Source organism: Nelumbo lutea, chromosome 2 (assembly GCF_056320005.1).
Source record: "Nelumbo lutea isolate HS-2025 chromosome 2, American lotus-T2T, whole genome shotgun sequence".
In the NCBI taxonomy this organism is placed as follows: domain Eukaryota; kingdom Viridiplantae; phylum Streptophyta; class Magnoliopsida; order Proteales; family Nelumbonaceae; genus Nelumbo; species Nelumbo lutea.
Window position 1 is genome coordinate 33,858,629 of NC_142685.1, and position 25,853 is coordinate 33,884,481.

Below are 25,853 nucleotides of genomic sequence, written 5' to 3' on the forward strand. Positions count from 1 at the left end.
GGTGGGTTGGGTTGGGTCATCTTACACCTATCGAAAAGAGATGTTTTTTGATACACCTAGGTGGGTAGAATAGCAGAGGAGATGACAAAGAAAGCATCAACAAGTTTTGAGTTTTTTGACTGACTCTTGATGCATCAACAATTTAAAATGCATGTATAAGTTCAACTCAAATTGCATTTACATCAAAATAGGTTATCAGAAAATTAAAAAAAAAAAAGTAATCAGAAATTCCAGTGCTAGAAGGCCCTAGTGCATCACAATTGGTAAAATCAATTAAAGGTTCCATAGGACTAGCACTAGAGATTTTGCAAGGAATCAAGAAGTTACAGTAATTACTCAAAGAACAACTATCTTTCTTTCATCCGGATGATGATACATCCCTTTGCCATCATATTTACAGAGAACAGCTCAAAGCTCAGACCAAATGATACTGTTTTCTTTTTTTATATAGGCAAATGAAAGCATATTAGAATTAATATAAAACAGGGCACAGCGAATAGCAAAAAATTAAATTCAGAAAAATAGAAGAAATTGGAAAATTTTAACAAAAAGGGACAATTTTTGCTTATTTTGAGCAGTTATCGAACACGAGTCCATCTCCTTTTAAAGTGGAATACGAGTATATGAACCTCCAGTGGAAAAGAGAAAAAAAAAAATAAGGAATCACCAGTAGAAACAATCTACAATATAATGTCGGAGGTTCTTTATTTTAAGAAAGAATAGATTAAGGAATCTGAACCAGACAGAACTAAGAACCCTGGATTACCACTTCTGTTGATCCGAAAAGGAGAATGAACAGAGAAACACCAAACGACGTCTGAGACGACGGAGAGGCGGCGCGATGTCTGAGACGAGGGAGTGACGGAGCGGCGTCTGAGCCGAAACCTTCGAACAGACCAAACTTCTGACCTCAATAAGCGGAGGTGAAAAGTTGGAGGGAAGCCTTCGAACTGTACGTCTAACCTCACTGTCACTGAGAATGGCGGAGAAACTGTCGAAGTTCGAATTTCCGACTTTGGAAGCCTAAACAGACCGGTGAACCCTCGACCCAATCGGCCAGCCCACTCTAACCCTCAACGTACCCGCATTGACCCGAACAGTCTGTTTGGTTCGTGCGATCAGGATGAGAAAATAGTAACATTCGCCTAAAATTCCTATTTTTTCTTGTTTGTTTTGGGCGAAAGAATGGGATACGACAAGAAATAATTTTTCAAGGTCTCACCAGCTTGTTTGTTTGTTGATATCTAAAAGTGTAATAATTACATCAAGAGGTAGTATATTAGTATGGGTGAAATTTTTTTTCCTCTGAATTCTAAATATGGAGAATGTTGTTCTGAATTCTGAATTATGAAAATTATCAAATATCTATTTTGACCCCATATATGAGAATTTTTGTTCGTCTTTTGGATATCATTGAAAAACAAAAAGTTGTATAATTACATTTTAAGAGATAAGAACAATCGAACAACCATCTTTCTCTTACGGTTAAAAAAAATCTTCTTAAGAGATATCTGTTAAGAGGAAACAGACAAGCCCTAAGAAAGAAAACAGTGCAATGAGAGAGAAATCTATCTAGGGTACACTAAAACATCCATCTCCCACCGCTGCAATGGCTAAAACTCTGACCATTGAAACCTTCATCCCCAACGAAGGTAGGGCCTCCTATCATCACTTTCATCCCCATTTCAGGCCATTTAAACATTTTTTTGGTATTTTCTTCACCTAAAAATCTCATTATCATTCTCCCTCCAATGGAGTTCAGATCCCAAAACGGTAAGGAACCAGGTCAGCATCTTCTTATTCTCTGACGAAGGCAGCATTATAGATATATTTCGTTTGCTTCGTTCATCTTTTCTTTTCTTTTCTTTTCTTTTTTATATTTTTTTATCAAGATCTCTTTCTTTCTTTCCATGTATTTCAATCGCCTAATGGCCAAGAGTCTAAAGTTGCCTTCTTCATCCTATGCAAAGGTCAAATGCGTTGTCTTCTTCCCATGTCTTCTTCATCTACTAACCCCTTGTCTTCTTCTCAACAATCAAACACAAAGTGACAGAAATGGGGAAAATAAATTTTCCCATCCCTACTCATCCAATCCTTGGCTGGTGAGAAATGGATAAAAAATAGAATATTTCTAAATAATTAGTTTTTTAGTGTTTGTTTCATAGAATACAATGAGATGGGATGAAAAGTTTGTAAAAACAAGTGGACAGGATCGCACCAGTGGACCACTCAATCCATATTCACCCGCCACTACGAATGGGTGGGTATGGGAAATTCGAATTAGTTGAAAGATTTAATTGTATAAGAGCATGTGGAACAATGATAATGCCCTATGCCCATATTAGATCTTGAATGGTTGTGGGCGCCATGCATTTTGTGACTGGTGGAAAGTGTAAAGAACATGATGAGTTGGAGACAAAATCATGAACATTAGGCAGGGCTACCTAGACACAAAATCATGCCCAGCCTGGTGTGCATGATTTTTAATGATGTATTACTCTCTCGTAGCGGAACCCCATCTATCCCATGGTGCATTCTTGGTGTTTTTAACTGCATTACCAATTCCAATGAGAAGTGGACAACATGAACCTCGAGTTTCACAATCATGTCATGTCATGAGAACCAGTTACGACTTGTGGATCCTGAAGAAGGAATATTGTATAAATAAATTTCATCCTAACAACAAACCATGTTATGCATATTTACCAAAATAATTCACATCAATCAACATATATGGCGTCCCTACGTATTGATGGTTTATAGCCAACAAGCTCTACTTGTAGAAACATTCCTAGACTTCAACAAAAATTGATCATTTGATTGAGAATATTTCTTCTGAATCTAGAACCACTCTACAACTTAAATAAGAACATAAAACAAAAAGCTAAACATGCCACTGAACTAGTTAACATTTCAAATATTGTTCATCCCAAGAGAGCAAAATTTTGCTTAAACTTGCACTGGCAAAATTTAATATGGTTACGCATGAACCAGTGAACATATTAAGGCATTTAATCTGGCAATGTTAAGCTAAAGTACTAGAAGAAAGAGGATATTTGTGAACATATGACCTCTGGATGACCAAGGCATTTAATCTGGTTACGCATGAACCTCCTGCACACATTGGGGCGTTCCCCCCAACTTTCAGCATTCATAACCTAAAAAGGTGGAGAGAGAGCTTCCTCACTTCCCCTTCCCCACAAAGAAAACAGGACTCTAGATTAACGATTTAACAAAAGAACAAGAAGAAAAGAAAAGGCACCAACCATAACTTTGATAGGTGTAAGGAGAAGTTTTGTTACTCCAAACAAAGACAGAGAGAGTATGAGCTCAAGCTAGGCTTTGTGGCTCAATTGAATTACAGTGGCAGCGAGATAGAGGGCAGAGATGGCCGAAAGTGGCGTGAAACAGAGAAGTGGGGGTGAGAGAGAGATCGACAGAGGGGGGAAGAGAGAGAGAGAGAGAAAGAAAGAAAATTGAGAAATAGAGAAGAGAGGAAGGAGTTCACCGAACACAACAAGAACAAATAACCAACCAGTTGTAGAAAAATGTAAATAATCCCAAGTGCGTTGAAGGATTCTCACGCAGTCCATGGTACTGTACCCTGCAAACAGGTATAGAAGATTTAATCTGTATCGACGACCCATCAAGACGATGAACAGGTGCCGTCGCCATCTGCTCCCGTTTGAGTTCTGGTGCAGGTAAATCAGCGTAGGTCGCTGACAAGAATCCTGTTAGCCATTTGAGTTCGACTAGGGCAAGTTAGAGAGGAAGAGAAAACGAGAGGAAAGGAGAAAAAAAGAGAGGTGCGTGCAACGGTGTTTGGGCGCCAAACTAAACCAGCGACTATTTTTATCCGTCCGCTAAAAATGCAAGGCAAAACGTGTCTGGATCCAGTGCGTTTGAAACTTGCAACCGACCGCAATAGTGAAACCTTCAACTAAATAAAACTATTCTTTCTTTAAAAATAAGAAATGAAAGTGGTGAAAAAACAGAGACACATCTGGCGAGTTTTCTTTTCACCCTTTCCTCTATTTTGAAAAACTCAGAGCGTTACCATGCGAAACCTGTCCAATGCATTCAAGCCGCTGCCGTTGGCTCCTTAAAACCAAACGAGTACATACTAATGGCCCGGGTTTCTTGTTTCTGCCATACAATCTCTCCCTCTTTTTCTGATCCATCCAGAAGGACCAAAACTTGAAACCGGACATTCTGCATTACAATCATCCATTAATGAGGTAAGACAACACTTCTTCCGCCATCGAGTGTATCGATTTTTTGCAAATATCGAGTTTTTCACTTTTGCTCAGATCTAAATCTGGTATTTACGGTTAACTTTTTGTTCTGAATGATAGAGCCTTGCATCAACATATTCTGATATAAGTAGGAATATCGGTTTAAATCAAGGTTTAGAAACACAGAAAACAGAGCACAAAGCTTCTTCCTAAAAAAAGCACACAAACCCTCAAATATGCAGAGTAAATGCATACAAAAACAGCAAACTTTAAAGGAAAAGACAAAAATACAAGTAAATAGACATAACTAAACCAGCAAAACAAATATTAGAACTTAGAAGAACATTTTGTTTCTGAATACCTAAAAAAAGAAGAACATTTGTTTCCGCCAGCAAAAAAATACTCAGTAAACCATTTCAGACACCAGTATTCAAAAAAGAAATGGTGAACACCAATCGCATCCACAACTTATTATTTATATATCATTGACGTTTGCAATTTGTAGTTGAGGAGAGAAGATTTGTTTTCCTTGGGTGGGGGACCAGAGTTTGATATCGAGAGGGTTTTGTCCAATTTTTCTCTTATTTATTTATTTACAAAATATTATTTCATTTTTATATAAATTTAGTGTATTAACAGTTTAATCGGTTGCAATTTTCATACAACTCAGCAACCCATGACGTGCCAAAATCTTACTGGATTCGAAGAGAAAATCCTGTCGAGTCCGAACGTACTGTCCAAACTGTAATTTTAAAGGCATCAAAAAGTGCCTCTAAAGTAACTCAACTGTAATTTTTACCGGTGACCCGTGCGATCTACGGGGAATTTGAAAGATTTAATAAATTTATTTATTATTAATTAATCTATAATAAATAATCAAAATCTATTGTTAATTAATTAAAAATATTCAAAGTTATTGTTAATATTTAAAATTTTAATAATTGTATTTTTTATTTAATATTGATTTTATAGAAAATAATTATTGTTAATTTAATATGAATAAATATTTTTTAATGAATTTAGTTTTATTAATAATTTTAGTAATTTTAATAATTATTATTAATTTTAAATGAAATTTTTATTAACTTTAAATAAATAAAAATAATTATAAAAACTAACATTTTTATTAATTTCACTAATAATTAACAATTATATAGGAATGGCAATGGGGTGGGTTCAGGCACCTCATCCCTGCCCTTGCCCCATGGTCAAGACACTCTACTCCATCCTCGTGCCAATCCCCAGTGTTAGGCAAGTTCAGGGCAAGGCAATTACTCTCCAATGTTGGGCGAGTTTAAGGACAAGGCACCCCACTCCTCACCAAAGATGGGGAATCCTCGAATTTCCCCGCCCCATCTCCAATATTCAATGTGGTCAAGTAGAAGTGTAAATCGGGTCATGTTGGGTTGACATGACACAACCCGCATGTGACCGGCACAAAATTATGGGTCATGTCGTGTTGGCCCATGAGGCATCCTGGGTCGTGCCTCCCTCCCTTGGGATAATTTGGGGGGTTGGTTCAAATGGCCCATGACCCAAGCCTGTGCGGGCTTGTGCCATATTGTGGGCCGGACTGGTCCATGGGCCAATCCTTGGGCTAGGCCAGGCCGTGAACCAGGCCAATATAGGAGAGGTCATTTAAAAAATAAATAAAAAAGATGTTTAAATTTTTATTTCATATGGTTTGTTATGTATACAATTGTTTATATATACAATTAGACCTATTCATGGGTCGAGTAGCCCAACGGCTCAGCTCGACATGACCCATTATTTTTCAAGTTTGGACAAAATTTTAGCCTCATGGGCTTGAGCTTGAGCTTTCTTAAATAAGCACGACCCGATACTATTACATATATAAAAAATTACTTATGTTATATATAATAAATATTATATATATATATATATATACATGCTTCTTAAATTATTACTAAATATCAATTTTCTATTAGGAAATATAAATTAGTTTATTAATTTATTAAATTATTACTAAAATAATACAATATTAGTTTATAAAATTATACTGAAAATAAGACATTTTGTGTATAAATCGGGCTACGAGCTCGGGCTCAAGCGTTGAACTTTATATAAGGGTTGGGCTTTGGCTCAAGATCTAGGCCCGATGATCAGACCGAGCTCGAGCTCGGGCTTGTAGATTTTCTATTGATAAAGAGGCCTGTATTAATTATAAAACTTTGATTTTTTATAAATTAAAATTTTTATTTAATTCTAGTCTAGTATAAAAAAATGTAAATTTTATATATATCTATCTATATATATATATATAAATATACATTAATATAAAATTTGTTATTTAAATATTATATAATAATATTTACCATATATGCAAATAACTTCCAAGTTGAGCTTATTAGGGGTTATTTAGCTTGGGCCCTATCCGCTAAAGCCATCATTGGACTCCGAAAGTTTGATACCCAGTTAGACTCCGAATTTGATTGTCCCTGTTAATGTATGGGCATAGTGCATATATCAGCTAGACCTAACTCAAAAGAAAATAATTGCTTGAGCCTACAAATTTATAACTTTAATAGTTGCTTAAGTTAGAAACGATTTGTTACTTTTTATTAATTATTAAAATATTGTTAGCTATTAAAATATTATAATTATTAAATTTTTATATTTATATAAAATATAGTAATTTCTGAAAATTGTCATATTTTCAAAAATATTGCTAATTGCTTGGCTAAAACTAATTAAATGTAATTTTCTGATAATTAAGTATAAATTTTTGGTAATTAAATGTAATTTTTATACTATTTATAACTTAAATTATAATTACTGTTAATCACAGTTTAAAAATAATTATTTTTATTTATATTACTATTAATAATTAAAATGCAATATTTTTTTCATTATTATTCAGTATTTTTCTGCAATAAAATATAATTAATTTAATTTTTTTAATAATTATCACTGTTCAGTGGGCATTTACACAATGTAAGAAACCATCCTGACAATGGGCACTAATGGTGATGGTTATTATTATTGAGATAAAATCAGTGTTTTTTTTTTTTTTTTCCAATACCTTGGTAGTTCACTGCAATTTTTAGAAGAGTGACCTACGATTTGCAAATCATCCATTGCTGTGGGATTATATCCAATGGTCAAAGTTTGTCGGTACAATTCACAAAGACGTAATAAGAATGCTGATTTGGAGACTTTGGAAGAGACCAGTCGAAAAAGCAGAGAATTCCCAAACAATCAATGTCTTAGATTTGCAATCAACGTCCCTCATAAGCAGCCTCTTGTAAGTCCTTCCATAAGACCAAACCCCATGAATAACCTCTACAGGCCAAGGTTCTAAGTATGGATATACTTGCTTGATGCCAAAATTTTCAGAATCAGGCATGTAAAGCACACTCATGTTTTTGGTACTTTTCTGTCTGATATTTCAGGAATGATATTACGAAGGTTTCTAATACATATTGTACAACTAATATAGTAGAACACATTGTAATACTTTTGAAGTTTGAACTTTGATTCATGCATCCCATATTAGTAAAAAATAAAAAGGCAAGCTCTGAAGCCATAAAATAGACCATATAGCCTATTTGGCTATCAAGGTTCAAAATTTTAAATGCCGCAAATCATATTGGTAATGGCGACATACGTGTATATGGTGTAAATATATGGATACTCTTGAATACAATATGAAAAATTCTTACAAATTTAATAAATACATTAATAATACTAAAACTATTTATATTTTGTTCTTTTGAGAAATTGTATTGGGCTTTCTCATTATGCAACTATTATATTTTAGTTACTAAGCCAACTTTTTTTGTTATTATTTCTACTTTTGTATATAAACAAAAAATATGCCAACTTCATTTGAAGTTCTTATTAGTTATCACTTCAAGATGTGTTTGTTTGTTTTTCTTGAACAGAAGAGGGTAAGAGAGCAAATAACTAATGTCTACATGAACAGATTTACATACATTCAACTTTATTAGTTATATTAGAAATAAAATTAGAAAACAAGGATAGTTGACATCTATAATTTGTTGATGAATAAATCAATGCAAGTCTTATTGATTCATATACAATATCAAGCAGTATAATGAAAGGGAGAAGAATTTTTTGTGGAGTCTCTTAGGCCCTGTTTGCTTTTCCTAAGTTATTTACCCGGGTAAATGCAGTTACCTGAGTAATTTTTTCCCATGAAATATTTATTCAGATAAGTGCATTTATCCATGTTCTTTTATTTTTCATGTAAATAAGGAATGACCATTTTATCCATAAAAATCCATTATTAAAAGAGACATTTTTGTTCCATTAAAGTATTGACAAATTTCCCCCTAAATCATCCACCTTCATACTGTAGGAACTATATGATCTGAAAAGCAGGATAAAAAAAGTCCTCCACACCATGAACCAGATAGGCTTATGTCACAAGTGCTTGAGGCTAAGCTTGGAGGAGAGATGGAAATGAACCATGCTCGTGGCTAGTACGTAGTTCCATGTCTGCAAAGGACACGTCCCTCTGTTTGCCACATCGAATTCCGATTTGAATTGGGCACAAAATCATATCTCTGGTGGACTGCCGACACTATGCACTAATCCCAAATGGTTACTTAAATGCTTATCCTCAAATTGAGATAGAGAAGCTGCTATAGTTAGGTAATTCTTTTCCCAATTTAATCACCTTTGAGCTCTATTTTTAGGTTGAGTGATCTCTGATGATGCGCAATCCAGTCGGTCCTTGCTACCGATCACCTTGCCTTTGACAGAGCCGAAGATGCCTGAAACAAGAAAGAAGATGGAGACTTTCGGGGAGGAACCCGGTTGGAACTCTCCGAAGCTCAAGTCAGTTCTCTAGAGAAGGCAAGGGAAAATGAGACTTCAAGACTAGAAAACACGAAATATCACATATCTCCTTCTTTGGGAGATGGGGGCCTTTTATAATCACCATGTACACTCACTCCCATACCTTTGCCAAATCGGGCATCGTCACCTCCGTCAGATCGGGTGTCATCCTCCCTGCTAGACGCTAGTTCGGGTGTCATAACCTCCACTGTCAGTTGCCAATTCGGGTGTCATAACTCTGCCAGTTGCTAGTTCGGGTGTCTTAACCTCCATTGTCCTTGTTAGGGTCGTCTCTGCCACGTCTGAGATGGCGGTGGCAGGTGGCCATTGGAGGGCGGCTGTCATGTGTCAAACTCTTGATCGGTCAGGCGCGCCGCCTCCATGTACGGGCTTCCTGGGCGTCAGGTACGATTTTTTAGTCAGGCGACTTAGAGCCGAAGTGGTGTGTGAGGTGAAGTCTTGAGTTCGAATTGAAGTGTGGCCCGAGCTGCCCTGGGGTGGGTCAACTCGGGTTTTTGCCCTTTGCGCTCCTTGTAAGGCTCGGGACCACTAAGGGAGAGCTCGGGTCATGGGTTCCTTTTTTGGGGGAGCTCGAGACTCCTTTTCTCGAAGCTTGGGTTGTGGGCCCGCTGCCGTGCCGAGTTGGTGCTTCTGTCAGATCACTTCTCGGTTGCTTCAATGTGTCGCGTGGCCAAGGGGTCGGGCTAAATCTCCCTCCATCAATCTCTTAATATAGTATCAGAGCTTGTCTTGATTTTATGGTTAATTTAATATTAGATATAGAAATTGTACGATAGAAATGCTACAAACAAATATTTTTTTCTAATCTATGTGATAGCTAGATGATAATTGGATATCAAATGAAAAGACATTTTCATCCATCCTGACCTACTATTGATGTTTAAATATGCGGTCAGGTACCATAGATTATGGGTTTCTCTTTTCCGCATATACCGCATAGAACCGGTTATTGTTTACTATTGTTTTGAATTCCGTTGCTGCTTATATTGTTTTAAATGTTTTTATCAAGTTGGCAGATTTTACTATTCCTGCCTATATTTAATACGTTTGGTCTGGTCAGCATTCATTGCACCTGATTTTTACCTACTTGACAGCAAAGTTACTTTGATGGCTTGGGAAATGGGAAAACATAAAAGAAATCAAATGGAGAGGAAAGTCTTTGTATGGCCTCGCTTTCATTAACAATTTTCAGACTTCCTGCCAAGTTTTGATGTGAGAGCAAAAGCTTCAGTCCCACTCGGAGTTGGTGAAAAACTTTTCATTAATTTAGGCCAAGTGCTTATCTTAAAAAAAAAAGTGATTATTCGAATAATCACTTATTTGCATTTAGCACTCTACCTTATAGGCAATTTCACTCTAAATGGCAGCGATGACCCTGATGGAAGTATCCATGCCAAATGAGGTCTTTTAGGTGGTGGTGAAGGTCGTGACAGTTTTCGGTTTTGTGGTCGTGGCCACAGTGGAATTCGTAGTACTTGTCCTGATCTTTCTTGTTACCCTAGGTTTTCATCTTTTTAGGCAACTTGACGAATCTGCAGTCACGGAATTGCATCAATATATTGGCCCGCAATGCGTTGAGTGGAGTAAAGTTACGATACATCGGTTGTGGAGTTTTCGGTCTATGGTCAGGCCAGCAGTCCTACTTCTTGCTATCTCGGTCCGGTTTCCAATCATCATGGTCTCTCTGCTTCCAATTGTGTTGGTCCTCTTTACTCTTGCATATTGCTTGGGCTTCCTTGGCATTCATATATTTCTTCGCACACTTCATGAGCGTAGCTAGGTTGGGTGGAGGATTTTTTTGTAGCAAGAAGTTGAACGTTAAGGAGCGCAACCTGCTCATGGTGGCAGTCATTGCCACCGATTGGTCTAGAGCTCGGACCTGAAGGGCCTCAGCGTTGAACCTCGCCAAGTACTCTCTCAAGGTCTCTCATTTCTTCTAGTGCACTTGCATGAGCCTGGCCGAAATCTTCCAGTGCCCTTGGGTGGTAGTGAACTACACCAAGAACTATGTTTCCAACTATTCACAGGAGGAAATGGACCACAACATAAGGGAGGTGTATTAGGTTCTAGCGACTGTGGAGGGTGGCGACGAAGGCCTTGCACATGAGACCCTCGAATGAGTAATGTTGCATCAATATCGCCTTGAACCCTTCAATGTGATCGTTAGGGTCCGATGTTCCATTGTACTTCTCGAACTAAGGGGGTCGCCATCTGGTTGGGGAGAGCTCATTGGCGATCTCTTGGACAAAGATGGGTTCCTTTGCGGGTTGTTGGCCATGGTGTTGCTCTATTGATTAGGTCAAAAGAGGATCCACATAGTAATTTGCTTGGCTTCATTCCAGTTTGCCCAATTGTTCTCGTAGATCTCTAATCTCGGTGTCTTGGTCAACTGGGGCTACATCCGTGGTCTTTTTTAGTTTCGGGACTGCCCGCCGATCTCATATCGAGCTGGATTCGACTACTAAGAGTGGAGACTGGTGCATGTGTTGGCCTAACCTTTTGGGGTCCTTGGCTTGAGGATCATCCATCATAGGCACTTGTGCGACGGGGCGAGGGGTTGGGGGAGCTTGAGCTGGTTGCCCCAGCGTCATGGCTAGGATATGATCGACCTTTTGCTACATGGCCTAGAACTGAGTGGGGTCGACCGTAGCCTATGGCTGAGGTTCTTAAGGTGGAGATGTTCGGAATGAGCGAGATCCCCCGAGACGAGGAGCGAGCTGCAGAGCAATTGGATGCGTTCTTTTGCATGATTGCATTTGGTGCACGGTTAGGAGGTTAGGGAATAAGCTTTTTGTACGGTTCCCACAAAATGACACTAATTTGATGTTGTCCGATCTGAGGTGTTTTCGAATCGAGACTGCAGTTAGATAATCCTACCAACAGGACAAGGCCGAGGTGGAAGAATGAAGTTGCACACTGAAATTTGCAATCACGGGAAGAGTTAGAGACCCGAGGAGTTGTTTCCCAGGTAAGCACTCCGACACTCAAGTTAGTGAGTGGTAAAGAGATCAGTCAAGACGAACCGAGGTGAATGCAAGAAGGGTGCTTGATTGAGTTCTGAATCAAAAAGTCCCTTACCACCGTGAGCGTGGCATACCTATTTATAATTAGGCATTTGTGTTTGAGTTGGATAGGGTTTTCGAGGTTGTCGGGATGAGCTTGTCTGTCGAGCTCTTCGGGGGATTCCCCCTTCCCTAGTGGAGCTTGCTTCCTTGTCCGTGTGGGGCACTCCTTCTTGGTTATGCCCATCCTTCATGTGGTTTTGGTTGATGATACCGATGCGGCCCTAAGAGGGCAGCCATGGAATCAGCCACATGGTGCCCTGGACTAGCTTAGCAACCACCTGAACAATTATTATTATTATTATTATTATTATTATTATTTATTTTTTTCCACATAAACCACTATTAATGCTACTACAAGTTGTGAGCCCACGCTATTTGACTGAATATTTGAAAATAATCCAACTTAGAATTTGAGATGAATGTCAGGAAAAGGGAAGAATGTCTAATTACCACCAAAGTCGATAGGTCATCAGTCAACGGATGAAAAGACTCGTCGATTGAAGATGAAGCTGATGACAAAGTCCGCCATTTTCAGGCTTGAAGATGAAGCCTCGGCTTATAAGTTTATTTTACGTTGTATATATACGGAGCCCAATCGGTTGGTTGAGATTCATTGGTTCTCGATCTCCTTCAATCTGACATTCATGTCTCTGTCTCTGGTGACGCTTCGTTTTCTAACTTTATAAGGGAGTTGGTGTCTCTCAACCTTGACTTGGTTGTTAACACTAATTAACACTAATTAACAAAGGGTGGGTCCCATGAGAGTAGGTTCTATAGATAATTCTATTTGTCCAAGATTGTCCAGGGTTGACTGGCAACCACCAGTATTCCCGGTTATCGGTGGTAGTCTCCCCAAAAATTGGACCAAGTAGTCTACCCAACTTCTCTAGATTGCAGGATGGATATGTCAGAGATGGGCCATGGAAATGTGGGAATTAAGTAGCAGTTTGAGAAGAGATTGACACGGAAATTTTGTGGGTTTTAAGAGCTGAAGTAGGTGAACTGAGTGACTTATTTGTTTTTAGTGAATAAGTTGTTAGTTGATGGTTGATGGCATGTCATATTGCTTATCATTCTCTTAAAATTTTATCATATGATTATTCTATCTATTAAAGTTGCGTTTGGTTGCAGTACAAATAAATTTATACCAATGCAAAGTGCAAATGATTTATCTGCAAAATTTGATTTATTTTTATTTCAAATTTCACCTTATTTTGTTTGATTGCAATACAAATGCAATAAGATAAGACGTGGAACGAAATGAAGTAAAACCCAAAACAAAATTAAATCAAAATTTGCATTTCTATGCATTTGTATTAGTGTAAATAAGATTGTATTGCAACCAAACACAGCATAAAAGACAAAGATTTAAGTCATTCAGTTCAATTCATCCGACGATATGCACGCGTGCCATATGTCCAGACAAAGTTTATTTTACTTGGAATTCCTTGAATTGAAAAAGTTAGTAGTTAACATCACCTGATGAAAGAAAGGTTAAATGCAACTTGGATAGAGGTTTGCATGGACTGATGGACTTGATGACATGGTCAATCACTCCAGAGGCTTTCTAACTGATACAGATCTGTGAAGACCTTAACCTATAACTAATGAGCTTGTTACAGCCTTAATGTAAGAAGGGTAAGGTCCAAGAAGATTTTACATTTTCATGTGCGGGTAAGTTTCTAAACCAAAATTCTAAAAACTGCAATTTTCCGTGCACAGGTCCCCACTAGTATATATAAATTGGTTCTGTCATGTCAGCAGCCATCTTCTTGCTTCAAATCCCCTTCCTAATTTTCTGTTCTTTTGGATTTTGATTTTTTTAATTCCACATAATTAGTCATGAAACCAAAAACGATATCACATATGCTTAACTATTTCTAACAACCATAAGGTCCAAGTGGAACCACTTTCCCCCACTTCCTCCCAAATTGTCTCTAATTCCTATTTATCTCCTAAATTGTCTCTAATTCCTATTTATCTCCTAAATTATCTCTAATTCCTATTTATCTCTTAAATTATATCTAATTTAGTAGAGAGATTCTCTCCTAAACTATTTTTAATTCCTATTTATCATCTCCCCCACTTTTTATCTATATCTATCTAAATAAAGTTTCAATTAAAAGAAAACAAAATTATATACTAAGTTTAAAATATTTATTCAAAACACAAAAAATTAATAGATTTAATAATATTCATATTATTAATAATTCAATATTTTTACAAAATTCATCATGAAAGTATGTAGTAACAATATAAAATACAATTTTACGAATTATTCAATTTAAATGTTATTCAAATAATAAAAATTTAACATTAAAAATAAACATTATTTAAATATTTCAATAACTAAAAGTCTTAAATAAAAAAACTTAAAAATATCTAAATAATATAACAGAATATTTAATATTATGTAATAACATTAAAATAAATAAAATTCAAACAATGAAAAATTTTAAAAATTTTCCATATTACTTAAATGTTTAAATAACAAAATATTTACCATGACAAAATTCCAAATAGTTAAAAAAACAAAATTATGTAATAAATTTTAAAAAAATTAAAAGTAGAAAAATCATCATAATAAAATTCATAATATTCATATTAATAATATTTAATATTTTACAAAATTAAAAACGAATTATGTAATAATAGTACAATTATAATTTTATGGATTATTAAATTCAATTATTAATTAATATTTTAAGAATTTAAATAACAATATTATTTAAATAAGTAAATAATATTGTAAATAACTAATTTCACTTAAATCAATTAATAATTATAGAAAATAACTATCAAAAAATTATATTTATTTGTAATAATTTTACAATAATAGTGTATATTCATTATATATTTATATTTACTATAATTAATATTTATTTTATTTTTAGTAATTATTGATTGTTTTTTTATAAATATGCTTTAAATAATTATTTATAAATGTATTTTCATTTTTTTTATTTAATAGAAAATTATCAATAATTATTGGACATTAAACAACTATTATTTAACTACTAAAATTTAATTTATCATATTTATTGTATTTTTGCTATAAATTTATTTTTAGTAACTATACATATTTTTATAATTTATAGATTAATACTTATTAGAGATTAAACTATTATTTAAGATTACACTACTTATTGACTAATTTAGTATATTTTTAGTATTTATTATATTTTTCTAATTATTGTATTTTTATTATATATCTTTTGTATTTTCATTATAAACTTATTTTCAATGATTGTGTACGTTTGCTATAAATTTTTAATAATTATTGGAAATTAAACTATTGTTATTTATTAGAGATAAGACTATAAATTTAGTTAAAATTAGGAGTGTTTAATGATTGGTTTAGCTCGATTGTATGTTGTTTTGCCAACCAAATCGATCTAGTCAAGTCTGTAGTTTGTCATTCGAAACTGATTGACCATTAGCAAAAATCCACCAAGTAGGGTTGAGTTTGATCAGATTGTTTATCGAAAAGTTCAAATATAAAACAATTGTATAATCTTATGTATTTTATTGTTTAACTTTCACTTAACAAAGCACGAGTCCCCGTTACCATGCCTCTCCTTTCTCCATTATCCCCACCCTACATCTCTTTTCACTTTCTCTCCTCTCCCCTTCCCACCACTCCCATTAAACCATGCCACCCAACCACCTAAAAATATTCCTATAATCTCTCTCATAAGGTATCTCATTTAAACTAATAGGAAAGTATCATGTTGCCCCACTCCCTAATGAATTCCTAAAATGCATCCCCCCAATTTGTATCTACACTCCCTCATTTAAAATATTCATATCAACTAATAAATAGTTAAATACGATTAATATTTAATCCCACCCATAATCAATGAGTATTAAATAGTGTTATTACCAAAAGTTAATAAATACTATTAATAAATTACCAAAACTTAAATATTCTTATTATTACGGTTAGTAAATAACCAAAAATTAATAAATATTGTTATCAATTAACTCATTAACAACATTCTATATAATATGAGCACTCTTTAACTAATTTCTATAAAATTGAGAATTATATTTAACAATCATCAAAAAATATAAAATTTTAGTTATTGTTATTATTATAACTAGTGGGGACCCGTGCGATGAACGAGAAAATCTAAGAGATTTAATAATTTTATTTATTATTAATTAATATTATATTAATAATCAAAATTTGTTGTTAATTAACTAAAAGTATTCAAAGTTATTGTTAATATCTAAAATTTTAATAATTGTATTTTTTATTTAATGTTGATTTATAGAAAATAACTATTGTTAATTTAATATGAATAATTTTTTTTAATAAATGTAGTTTTATTAATAATTTGTAGCAATTTTAATAATTGTTATTATTTTTAAATGAAAATTTGATTAACTTTAAATAAATAAAAATAACCACAAAAGCTAACATTTTTATTAATTTCACTAATAATTAACAACTATATAGGAATGACAACAGGGTGGGTTCAGGGCGGGGCACCCCATCCCTGTCTCTACTCCATAGTCAAGACACTCTAGCCCATCCCCGCCCCGTCCCGAGTGTCAGGCAGGTTTTGGGCAAGGCAACCACTCCTCAATGTCGGGCAAGTTCAGGGGCAAGGCACCCAATTCCTCATCAAGGATGGGGAATCCTCGAATTTCCCTGCCCCATCCTCAGAATTGAATGGGTTCAGGTAGAGGTGTAAATTGGGTCAAGCTGGGCCGGCACAACACAACCTGTATGTGGCCCACACTGTGCCGTGCGAGCCCTTGGGACATCTCGAGCTGTGCCTCCCTCCCCTAGGATAATTTGGGGGGTTGGTTCGACACGGCCCACGGCCCAAGCGCACACAGGCCGGTGCCGTGCCGTGCCATGGGTCGGGCTGGTCCATGGCCTTGGGCTAGGCCAAGCCACAGATTGGGCCAAGTTATAAGAGGTCCATTATTTTTCAGGCTTGGACAAAATTTCAGGCCCTGTGGGCTCGATCTTAGGCTTTCTCAAATAAGCCCACCCCTGGCTCCGCCCATGCTCCAAAAACCTGAAACTTATCCTGTACCAAACAGCCCATGCTCACCCCTACAATGGACCAAACAGCCCATGCTCACTCCTACATGAAGATCTTCATCTTCTTTGATGGTATATAAAATACAAAGCTTGGAATTGCTAACATTCATATTCTATCTTCAGCAATCTTCTAATGGCTTCTATTTTCCTAAAAATATGAAAATCACGATAGCCTTCTAATGTCTTTAAAGGAACTTCATTAAAATTTTCTAGTAACTTTCCCTCTAACTTTATCCCTCCTAGATAGGCCTTAGCTAAACACAATATATTTGCTTGACTTTACTAGTTTGAATCGAAGACAAAGTCTAGAGCTGGACTGGACCACTCATGCACTGATGAGGAACACGAGGGAGGAAAATGTTGAGTGACTCGGAGTTGGTGCTTTGGGAATGTTGCCTCTGCGCATTGCTATTGTCTTGGGCAAAGAATGGTTTTAAAATCCTTGTTCACCCGGTCCGAAATCGGTCAGTGATCAGATTAAACCACTAGATAGTTTGACCCATACAACAGTTTCTGGGTCATTTTTATTTTTAAAAATTTAAAATGTATTTTAATTAAAAAAAATCATGTTCTATACTTTTTAGCTTAAGTACGACAATAGGCTAAAACCCAGTCCTGACCGCCCTATATATATATTGAATTTATAAAAATCCCGTTAAGTGCCAATAATTAAATTATCAACATACCAGAGGATATTTAATTGTAAATTTTGAAAGTATTTAATAGTTTGTATTATTTATATGATTTAATCAAATAATTAGAATTTTTGATGTTTTGTTCATATTATTTTATTTGCTTATTATTAATATATAAAAAATAATAATAATGTTTTTAACCTGTCGGTGAATTGTCACCCGGTCAAGATTCTGAGTCCAATTCAACTTAGACCCGCTGGGTGGTCAAAACCGATGGGTTGTGCATTCAATACAAATAAAACATCTGAGGCATAACTTTGCAATCCGAGGCAAAAACGATTAGACCTCCGAATCGATTTGCCTAGTCCAATATTCAGGACAAAAAGTGCCCTGAATATAAGATAACTTTTTTGAAAAAAATATAAAAAAAGGGTAATGATATTGTTCATCGTCTTCCTTTGCCTAGTCCAATATCTTCGCACCCTTGTTTGTCCCCCCAGTTTGACCTTTCCCCGGTGACCCCCACACCATTTTCACGCCGGAGAATGGTGGTGACGTCTGCCGGAAAACCCTCCCACCTGCCGGAGATTTGATCCACGTCGGTGTGTATTTGATGTTGTCACCGTCGAATACGCACTCGAATGCAGCCGTTGCCGTCAACTTCTGACTCGATACGTAGTGGGTCCCAGCCGTCGAGGGAAATTACATCACCGTCGATCTCGAATTTTGCTATGGAGGCAGATGCGGAGCCCGGGAACTGGTCCTGGATTAGTAGGCAAACAAGAACAGTAAAAGCGATTACCTGCATCATAATCCATATCCAGATTAAGCTTTTACATAGACCCAATGACAAAACATTCATTATTCTTGTATAATCTTTGTCTTCCTTCACTACGTTTTACCATCTTTTCACAGCACAGACAGAGAGAGAGAGAGAGTTGCAGTGTGACTGAAGAAAGAAAACCAAATCAAATAAAGAAATGGTGTAGCACAGAATTGGGTTATGGAGTAGATAATATCAGTACCAGATTATACATTGTAAAACGACCAGTTGCACCATGAGGCTCTGAGTGAAGTCTCCATACATGGACTTGAGCAGTGGAATGCCCATGACTACTGTGTTTGGCAGTGTTGCAACAGAGAAGAGAGTGATTAACCAATCTAGTCCTCCACGGAAGATCATGGCCCAGAGGGAGAGCAAAACAAGCACCAAGATCTTAGAAACAGTATCAGCTAGTATGAATTTGGTGTCCATCTGGTATGGCCGTATGGGCAGTTCTGAGATATGAAGTGGAATGACAGCATCGGAACAGCAAACACAGCAACGAACCGATTGATGCCGGAGCACTGCTCCGTCGTAAATATCTTCCACCACTTCACCGAACTATACGCCACCAACATGGAAAAGTAGAGTGGAACCATCGTGCACATTTCCTGATATTTTTCGCATCAATACAGAGGCAGGGAAAGAAAATGAACAGTATTACTATCTTTTTTTTTATATTTTTTCAAAACAGTCATCTTATTTTAATTATTTTACTAAAATATTGCTTTTTATTAATATTCAAAGCAAAAAATTGCCTTTAACTTTTAGAACCCCGATAATAAAAAAGTTAGATGTAAAATTTTAAACCTGACCCGCCTATCCTCAAGTTTTGCATTTGCTAAAAAGGTTTGTATACTGAAAGTCCAACTTGCTACACGATTTGAGAGGTGTACAGGTTGGGAGGTTTGGAGAGACAGGATGAATTTAGAATTTACAAAACCTCATAGACCTATCCGGCCCATTGCCACCCCTATATACGTCTAGCATACTTTTTATGTAATGCAATAATTTGGTTGCTTTATCGTGAATCAACTCAAAAAAGTTTGGTTTGGTTGAAGATTGGATTAGGGGTTGGGATTGAAAAATATGAACCTAATTTAATTTTGAGTTGTGATGGGTTGATAGGACTTTAGCAATCCGATCCAATCTGAACCCAATATATTATTGCAATTACCTGTATAGATATGAAGTATATATTAGGGCTGAAAACAGATCGAACTGAAGGTATATCCGATTCGATTGATATGATGAAGTTCGACCAATCCCAATTTGATAAGAATCCATCAGATTTCTAAGATTATGATTGCAATTCAATTTTAGTTACTTTATTGGACTTTCGATTTGAATTTGATTTGATTTGGATTGTAGTAAAAAAACTTGATGATAAATAAAATAATATGTGTTATTTATATAATATAATAATATATAAAGTGAGGGGTTCCCTTGCTCAACACGGTCGATTAATACTAAGTAATTGGGAGAGTGAATAATGAAAAGAGAGAAGAAATAGAGATACCCACTAATGCCATTTATATTTCATGTCATGAAAATACAGTAAATGGATAAATGCAGTAAACAATGTTACTCCCTTTTCTAGAAACTATATATTTTGGAATTGGTCCTCTTATTTTTCTTGATTAATAATCTGAAATTGATCTTTTAATGGTTTTGAAACCCAAATTCTAACTTCAAATATCATCTGATAAGAATTCAAAATGTATTCGTGCACTTATGCCTGCGTAGATGGTTCCATGAGAAACAGAAAAAAAAAGGAATGTAAACAGGAAATAACATGTGTTTATAATATGATTCTTCAAACTTAAATCACGAGATTTTGGCATGTTGCATTTACCAATGTGCCCCACAATCACGAGATTGTGGGGCACATTTTTCTGATGGTAAACTTTCATTGACTATTTTAAAGTGTTCGTAGCATGTTGCATTTACCAATAATTATATAAAGCAAGCTATTTTTTCTTTTTCGGGGATGTGTTAAATCTTATAATCCATGGCATGTGATGCGTTATTGGGACCAAAACTTTGGATTAGAGAGCACCATGTTCAGACAAGTTTGCCTTTACCCATTCTCATTCACGCCGGACTGGACCGGATGGTCGGACTAGAAAAATCGGGAGTGACCAGTTAAGTTTTACCCCAGAATTGTTATTTCTCTTAAAATCGTTGGTTTGATTAGTAAACCGCTGGCCTAAGTGATCGAACCGTTCAACAGTTTGGCTGGTTTTTATTTTTTTAATTATTTATGTCAAAATGGGCCAACCATTCGGTTTGAATGATCGGATTGTTTGACCCTGAAAATGGACCCTGACGAGTTTGTTATCTGGGATGGTTTTAAAAACCTTGCTTTCTCCATATTCGATTTACAAGAGTTTGAAGCACAAATATGTATCTATTTCTTTCTTATTTCTCTCTCTCTCTCTCTCTCTCTCTCTCTCTCTCTCTCTCTCTCTCTCTCTATATATATATATATATATATATATATATATATATGTGAAAGAAAAATCTACTGCCATTTGGCGAAAGGGAGACCATCCATTTCTCTTTAATATATAATCCAACCGTTCACACCGAGATGTCCCACAAAATGTGCTTTTAAGTTTCAACCGTTAGATATGGATGAGTGGTTGTTATATGAAAAGGGTAAAATAGTAAAAGCACGAAGCATGAAAATGGAAAAACGAAAATTCAAATCACAATACACTACAACTAAGCAGGATTATTGCCGTACTGCCATTTGGTGAAAGGGTAGACCACCCCTTTCAAGATAGAGCTGTTTATTATGTGGAAAAGAAATTAATAAAAGTTTTAACCAAAAAAAACAACGAAAAATGGTTGTTATATGAAAGGGTAAAATAGTAAAAGCACGAAGAATGAAAATGGCAAAACGAAAATTCAAATCACAATACACTACAATGAATAGGATTATGGCCATACTGCCGTTTGGCAAAAGGGGAGACCACCCCTTTCCCCTTAATATATACTAGCAGAAAGGGTTTGTACTGAGCACGGGCAAATGGAAAGACAAGGAACCAATTTTGAATAATTCTTTATTGAATAATTGGGAGATTAAAAATAAAGAAAAAAGTTAATATAATTTTCAATTAAAAATCTATACTTTTCCAATAACCAAAATAATCTCTTCTCCTAAAATTTATCCTAAACTACCTCTCCCACTATCTCCCACTTTCTCCAAAGTTATCTCTAATTCCTATTTATCTCTAAAATTATCTCTAATTTAGTAGAGAGTTTCTCTCCTAAATTATCTCTAATTCATATTTATCCTCTCCCCTATTTCTTTTTATCTATATCTATCTAAATAAAGTTTGGATTTAAGAATTTAAGAATTATTTAAATATTCTAACAAAATTATATAATAACTTTAAAATATTTATTAAAAATATAATTTTTTTTTATTTTTACAAAATATATCACGAAATTATGTACTAATAATTTAAATTATGTTTTTCCATATTATCAATTTAAATGTTTTTCAAATATTTAATAATATGTAATAGCTTTAAATAAATAAAGTTCAAATAACAAAAAATTTAAATATTTTATAGCTTATTTGAAATTTTAAATAACTAAATATTTTCATAACTAGATTTTAAATATTTAAAATAAAAAAATCATCTAATGAAATTTAAAAAATTCTTCAAAGTAGAAAAATAATTATAACATAAAATTGAAATTAATAATAACTTAACATATTACAAAATTAATAACGAAATTATGTAATAATAGTATAAATTATGATTTTATGGATAATTAAATTCAATTAATAATTAATATTTTAAAATTTAAATGTTTAACATATTATTTAATTATTTAAATAACAAAATAATTTAAAAAACAAAATATTTAACATAACTAGATTTTAAATAGTTAAAATAAGGAAATTATGTAATAAATTTAAAAAAATCTAAAAATTAGAAAAATAGTTATAACATAATATTGAAATTAATAAAAATTTAATGTTTTTACATAATGTTGTAAATAATTAATTTCACTTATATCAGGTAATAATTCGAGAAAATAACTTTAAAAATTTAATATTTATTAATAATAATTTTAAACTCTTGATCTGTATTTATTATATAATTATATATACTAAAATTAATATTTATTGCTTTTGTGATAAATGTGTTTTCAATGATTATGTATATTTTTTTTTGTTTTGTTATTTAACATAAAAATTTATATAATTATTGGAGATTAAATTACTATTATTGAAAATTTTAAATTTATTTTATTTTACTTATTATATTTATTGTATTTTTGTTATAAGTTATTGATTAATATTTATTAGAGATTAAACTATTATTTGAGATTATATTATTTATTGACTAAGCTAATATATTTTTAGTACTTATTGTATTTTTTAATTTCTATAATTATTGTACTTTTCATTATTAATATATTTTCAATAATTGTGTATTTTCACAATAAATTTTCAATAACTATTGGAGATAAAACTATTGTTATTTATAAGAGATGACACTATTAACTTAGCTGAAATTATAAGTGTTCATGAGTTTGTTCGGCTTAGTCGTATGCCATTTGGCCAACCAAATTGGCCTAGTCATGTTAGCGAGTTGGTTAGCTGAATCCGACTAACCTTTTGTGAATACTAGCCCACTCAATTTGTATCAATTTGGGTCGAATTTTTGGTTTGATTAGTCTATTCAAAAGATTTAAATTTAAAAATTATAATGCAATTATTAAAAAATAACAATGATATAAAACATTTTAGACTAAGAAATATGAGAAATTTTCCACTTTTCTATATTAAAAATTATATTTAAAATTTAAAGTATTAATATATATCCAAGGTTAGGTTGTTCGATTTTTGTCAGTTTACAAATAGCCAAAGTGAATCCAACTTGGTTGAATTAGGAAATTTTTTAACCAAAGCCAACAAAAAATACTAAAAAACTGACTAATTAGGGTCGATTTAATCGAGTTGGTCGGTTTCATTAGTTGATAAATAAACCTAACTGAAATTAATTATTGTTATTTTTGTATTATAAAAAATTTATTAAAAGTAGTGTATAAAATACGAATAATTATTATTTATTTAAAAAGTTGAAAATATAAAACAATTGTACTCTTTTGTGCTTCTATTAGGGTCATTTACTAGAACGCACCTTTAGGGATGGCAATTTTCCCCATCCTTGACAGGGACCCAACTTCCTTGACCTGGTGGGGCTAGGGATGGGGATTGATTTGGCGGGGCGGGGGCAGGGACAGGGACAGGGATTAATAGGAATCCCAAGTCGGGGTCAGGGTCAAGGTTGGGGATGGGGATTGAGGTCCCCACCCCACCTGACCCTGATTATATCTATCTATCTATCTATATATACGTATGTATATATATCTATCTATCTATCTATATATATATTAAATGCTATTTATATTAAATATACCATTATATTATTTATATTATATATATGAAAGCATATTTAAAATATTATTTATAATTTAAAAATTTTATTTATTTTAAATAAATTTATTTAAAAAAATACTATTATCTAAAAACATTTTGGGGATTTGGGTCCTTATTGGGAACCCATCCTTGTTGGGGATCGGGGATGAAGGTTAATTTCAAAATCGGAGTCGGGGATGGGAAATATGATCCATGTCCTATTTCCATTCCTACACACATTATAGTTTTACATATTTGCTTAAACTTACCTTATAGTTTTCATTTTACTAAAACATCTCATATATTTTACAACTTATTTACTTAATCAAATTTTCATTAAGGAGTATTTGTTTTGCCATTAAACCCATGATTTTTTATTCAAAAAATACTCCTAACACTTTTTTTGTATAAAAAACAAAATTGACCAAATATAACCTACAAAGTGGTTGCCCGTGTCTTATTAAGGGCAAAAATACTATTTTTATTTTTATTTTGTTTTGATTAAATTTATTTAAATGAACATTAGGGTCAACACTATCATTTTCCACTACCATCTAAGGAAAGATTGATCAAATCCATTGCAAATTATAAAAGATTTTTTAATAAGATGCTAATTATAGGATATATTTTAATAAATCCATGAAACTATAAAGGATATTTTAGTAAATGACCATATCTATTATTTAGTTTTCGCTTAATAAATACTATATATATATTAGAAGTTAACAACCGTTTTGTGAGAAATGAATTTATTATTTTTATTAAGATTTGAACACCCGCCCAATCTTTTTGAATTAATCAATGCACTCCTCTCGGCCGTCCACTTTCTTTCTCTTGCCCTCCCTCCCACTTCCGTTCTAAGTTCTACTCCACTGGCGACGGTTGCGCCATCAGAACACACACTCCATACTGAAACTCTCTTTCTCTCCTATTTTTCTTGTTTCCTCTTGTTTCCTCTTCCTCCAAATCGGCAACTCAGCACTTCGATCGGGCCACTGCTTTCTCAAAGGAAGTCATTGCAACCACCGGCCGGGCAATGGACACAGTACTGCAGAAAGCCGGAAATATTGCCACAGAAGGTCGGAAATTTTGGTGTGTTCTTTGATTTTAACGGTGTGGAAAAGCCAGACCCTAGAGTCTATTAGAATGTGCCGCATAAGGCCGGAAATATTGCACTGGGAAAAGCTTTGCATATTGGAGAAAGCTTGCAGGAGGATTACATGCAAGCAAAGAGCGTAGGAATGCATGCATTGCTGCTTCCTATACATGATATGTGTTTTTTCTGTTATTTTTCGTTATTTCTTTGGATTACTTTACATGAAGTTTAAACCGGTTCATTGTTGATAATCATTGTTCCTGCCAAGTTTACATTTTTGCGCTAAAATTGCTTAATGGGTGATGTTATCCACTTGGACAACTGTGTCTGTTTTGATAATTCAAACTACAAACGTTTGAGAGGAATGTTTTGGGTGCAGCTAGAATGTCCAATGGATTTGAGGCACATATTTTCCTGTAACAATTCTAAGAGAAATAAGACTGAACAAATTACTCTTTTCAGAATTAAAATCTAGCAGTTCTGATTCCAATGTAAAATTTTACTTCTCTTCAGCTAAAATTGATCAGAGAAATCTTGCCAGTGAAGGGCCTTGCTTATGGTTGTTATATTAATCTTCTTCCTACCTTTAACCACTTATCTTGGACTACTCTTGCCAACAATATCAGAATGAACAGAAAAAAAATAATAA

The 25,853-nt window shown here is 34.2% G+C and overlaps 1 protein-coding gene and 1 long non-coding RNA gene across 13 annotated transcripts in view; one reads left to right on the plus strand and one right to left on the minus strand.

Annotated features, from left to right (window-relative positions):
• The window catches only part of RRP41 (3'-5'-exoribonuclease family protein), a 43,275-nt gene extending 38,543 nt beyond the window's left edge, over positions 1-4,732 (minus strand). Inside the window, exons 1-2 of one of the 9 annotated variants that reach the window (XM_088969719.1) lie at positions 3,536-3,820; positions 3,072-3,158 (exon numbers count right to left, since the gene is read on the minus strand). The gene's annotated coding sequence lies outside the window, so the exon portion shown is untranslated. Of the gene's footprint in view, positions 1-766; positions 1,255-3,071; positions 3,928-4,596 lie in introns of those variants that run through there. The other 8 variants (XM_088969717.1, XM_088969718.1, XM_088969715.1 and 5 more) reach the window with 8 other exon arrangements.
• On the plus strand, positions 3,972-17,985 carry LOC148869747 (uncharacterized). 4 transcript variants are annotated; one of them, XR_016107225.1, is made up of 3 exons: positions 3,972-4,238; positions 8,578-8,873; positions 17,491-17,985. It is a non-coding gene; the product is annotated as an uncharacterized LOC148869747 (long non-coding RNA). The 4 variants fall into 4 exon arrangements; XR_016107226.1 differs by lacking the exon at positions 17,491-17,985 and adding an exon at positions 12,553-13,286; XR_016107223.1 differs by lacking the exon at positions 17,491-17,985 and adding an exon at positions 12,572-13,286.
• Positions 17,986-25,853: the final 7,868 nt, after the last annotated feature.